Genomic DNA, 3,933 nt, shown 5'->3' with positions numbered 1-3,933 from the left:
CCCTTAGTCCCTCGCTGCAGTGAGCCTGTTGCCAGCAGGTCTCACTGAAAATAACAAATTCTAAGACTATAACTTTCTAAGAGCTCAGGAGAGCCCCTAGTGTGCATCCAACCTCGGCCGGGCACGAAATCTAACTGAGGCTTGGAGGAGGGTCATAGTGGGAGGAGCCAGTGCACACCAGGTAGTCTAAGATCTTTCTAGAGTGCCCAGCCTCCTTCGGAGCCCGCTATTCCCCATGGTCCTTACGGAGTTCCCAGCATCCACTAGGACGTTAGAGAAATGAGTGTGAGTGCATGTTTAACGGGCTCGTTAGGGTTGTCACCTGTCTGGGATTACTCAGGACATTTGTCCGGAGTCCAGATTGTTAGTAATCCAGGACGGTTCATGTCCAGAAGACTGATATATATATACAGTGTTGGACTAGGGCATGATGGGCCCTTCGGGGGAATGTAGTGGTAGCAGCTCATGTTTAGGAGTGTGGCCAGCCACTATAGAGGCTTGGGTAACCATTAGAGAGTGCATGGTCTGGGCTGCTTGATTAATACATATAGTAAATACTTATTGTGCATGCATGATAACGTACCAGATTAATAATGGGAATGCTCTGTAGAAAATACACTATGTGCAGTATAATGTAACATATGTATAATAGTCTGGACCAGATCCCTAGAGGAGGTGCTGGGCCATTCAAGCAATGGTAGGTATCCAATTACCTGCGATAGTGCTACGGCTGTGAAAAACTGATGTTTTTTGCATATTTTTATCAGCTTTATTCAATTAGGTTGTACGGAAAAACTCCCGCTTTTTGTCCAATAATACATAGGTCACACGAATAGCCACGGAGCTATGTATTTTCTTGCCACTTATCGCGGACCTGAGGCACATGAAGCATAATCAATGATAAGTGCCGGAATCAGGGATAAGCGCTGGCTTATCGGGGCTAATTGGATAGCTCTCGGCGATACAATTACCCGCAGTAATTTACTGCGGGTAATTGGGTACTGCCCAATGTCTGACATCTGCTCTTACCCCTCTCCTCTGCTCAGTAGTGGGTTCACTTTCCGGCAGCATTCACTGACTGCCGTCTGGCTATTTCCCCCTCTCATAGCCTATAAATGTGAAACAGATGGCATATAAAGTGCCACAGGGGCTCTCATGACATATAAAGCAACATCATGGAGCTCTGATGATATAAGGGGCATGGGGTGAATTTGATGACATACTGTATAAAGGAACAATTAGGTGGCTCTGATGACATATAGAGGGCCAGGAAGTGGCTCTGGTGACATATAGAGGGCCAGAAAGTGACTCTGATGACATATAGAGGGATAGGAAGTGGCTCTGATGACATATAGAGGGACAGGAAGTGGCTCTGATGACATATAGAGGGACAGGAAGTGGCTCTGGTGACATATAGAGAGACAGGAAGTAGCTCTAATTACATATAGAGGGGCAGGAAGTGGCTCTGATGACATATAGAGGCACAGGAAGTGTCTCTGGTGACATCAAGGGACAGGAAGTAGCTCTGATGACATATAGAGGGACAGGAAGTGGCTCTGATGACATATAGAGGGACAGGAAGTGGCTCTGGTAACATATGGAGGGACAGGAAGTGGCTCTGATGACATATAGAGAGACAGGAAGTGGCTCTGATGACATATAGAGGGACAGGAAGTGGCTCTGAAGACATAGAGGGACAGGAAGTGGCTCTAATGACATATAGAGGGACAGGAAGTGGCTTTGATGACATACAGAGGGACAGGAAGTGGCTCTGGTGACATATAGAGGGACAGGAAGGGGCTCTTATGACATATAGAGAGACAGGAAGTGGCTCTGATGCTATATAGAGGGACAGGAAGTGGCTCTGAAGACATAGAGGGACAGGAAGTGGCTCTGATGACATATAAAGGGGAATGTGGAGCCAATGACACATAAAGTGCCACAGGGGGCCTTAGTGGCATATAAAGGGGCTTTATTAAAGTTGTAAGAAATCGGCCTGAACTCTGCTAAATAAAATGTAATCATACTGCGTGTTTGGCCATGTCTCATGTCTACGCCACCTGTCTGGGAATCTGCAATTTAACTGGCGCTAACTTTAAGGCTAGTTTACCTTAATAAATAGGCCCCTATGATTGACCGCTTATGTGGTTGTGTTCCGCTCTCCTAGTAGCACTATCACAGAAGTTAGTGAATAGCACAGGATGAAGCTGTACAGCAGGCTTTTTCACCCAGTGTGCCGTGGCACACTAGAGTGCCGCGACCAGTTGCAAGGTGTGCCGCGAAGCCAGAGCAGCTTCCTGCACCTTCAGAGTAAACTGTTGGCCCGGGCTCTTCTTAGAGGATCAGTCGTGCTCCGGCCGTGACCAAAGCCTTGAAGACGCCGCGGTGTGATATCATAGGTCACGGCCGCTGCGTCTCACCGCCCAGCAGCCCACTCGCCTGCATACACATCTTCCAGTACCTGCCTGCATACACAGCTCTCCTTGCCCACCCACATCCACACCTGCCCGACCGCCCACTGCTCAGTATTCGCAGCAATCCACTATGAACAACCCCCGCCACTGAGGGCCAGGAAGGAGGACAGCTGACCGGTAGGAGCTAATATTTGTTATTTTATTTCTCCTGTGGGGTACAATAGGATTTATGTGGGGAGAATAAGGATTTATGGGGGGGAATAATGTGAATAATTCATGTGGAGAGCAATAGGATTTATGTGGGGAGAAATGTGATTGATTTATGTGTAAGCAACATGATTTAAGTGGGGAGCAATGTGATTGTTTTTTTCTGTGTTGGCCAATGTATGTGTGGATTTTTTTTTCACTGTGAGGGCCAATGTGTGTTTGCTTTGTTTTTCTGTGGGGAACTGATGGTGTACCTTGGCAATTTTAAAATATTGTTCGGTGTGCCGCGAGTAAAAAAAGTTTGAAAATCACTGCTGTACAGTATTATCAGTCAGCAATATCAAAAGTTGATAACAAATGCAGCAGTTGGCGGGAGCACCACAGAGTTCTGCGCACTGTCCACCAAAACATAGGGATCTGCGTGCAGCTCTGACTTAGCACCCATGTGTCCCCATATTTATCCCTACACCATTATACTAGTCGCATGTGGAGAGGTTGGTCACGCGTGTTCTTGGACAGAACTGACTAATACTGTGTAACATGATCTGAGTTCTTGGAGCTGTTGATCGTGTTTTATTTTATTTGGTTTCTGTTATTGTCATCCTAGAGCCCTGGTTACCGATCAATAAGTGAAACAATATGAGATGGAAAACCCTCTCCTATTAGTCAGCATTAATAAATTACCTTTTGTAACGTTCCTATGAGAAGAGCTGCCTACAACCCTGTATTTGGGTAGTGTAGTGTGTAGTCTGTTGTCGGCCCTGCAGCCAAAATCAAGTCAGTTTTTGTTGGGCTTTCATTCCTGCCAACGGTGTTACTGAGTTCCCTTCTTCTATAGTTCCACATATTTATTTATTAACATTTATTTAGTATACACAACATTCCCTGACCTAGGGGAGCTTACAATCTTTATGATGCACCTCTTCTCATCCAAACTGTGTTTAACAATTCTTGTATTGCATCCATACACAAGCAGCCAATGTCCTACAGAATAGCATATTGCTTTAGCAGACATGCTGGAGCCCTACACTACAGGGTGTCTGAAAGTGAGAAAGGTGTTTTCAAAAATCAGATACAGGGCAGAGGGTGGACTTCAGGAAAATCCCAACTAGAAGTCACAACTCCTGTTGGACTGATCCAGTTTTGTGCCTGTATGGACATCAAAGCCACCTCAGACTTTAAAATTCCTTGCGTGCCACTGCCTTCCAAAAGTAGGAAGACATTGAGCCCAGTTCATACCACATGGTTAGAGGATTGACTAGCATGGCTCCACAGCTGATATTGCAGTAACTTGGATGAAGATGCTGGTGAG

The sequence above is a fragment of the Pseudophryne corroboree genome, chromosome 4 (assembly GCF_028390025.1).
Source record: "Pseudophryne corroboree isolate aPseCor3 chromosome 4, aPseCor3.hap2, whole genome shotgun sequence".
Classification (NCBI taxonomy): domain Eukaryota; kingdom Metazoa; phylum Chordata; class Amphibia; order Anura; family Myobatrachidae; genus Pseudophryne; species Pseudophryne corroboree.
The sequence above is the reverse complement of the archived record's forward strand: the minus strand, read 5'-3'. Positions refer to the sequence as shown.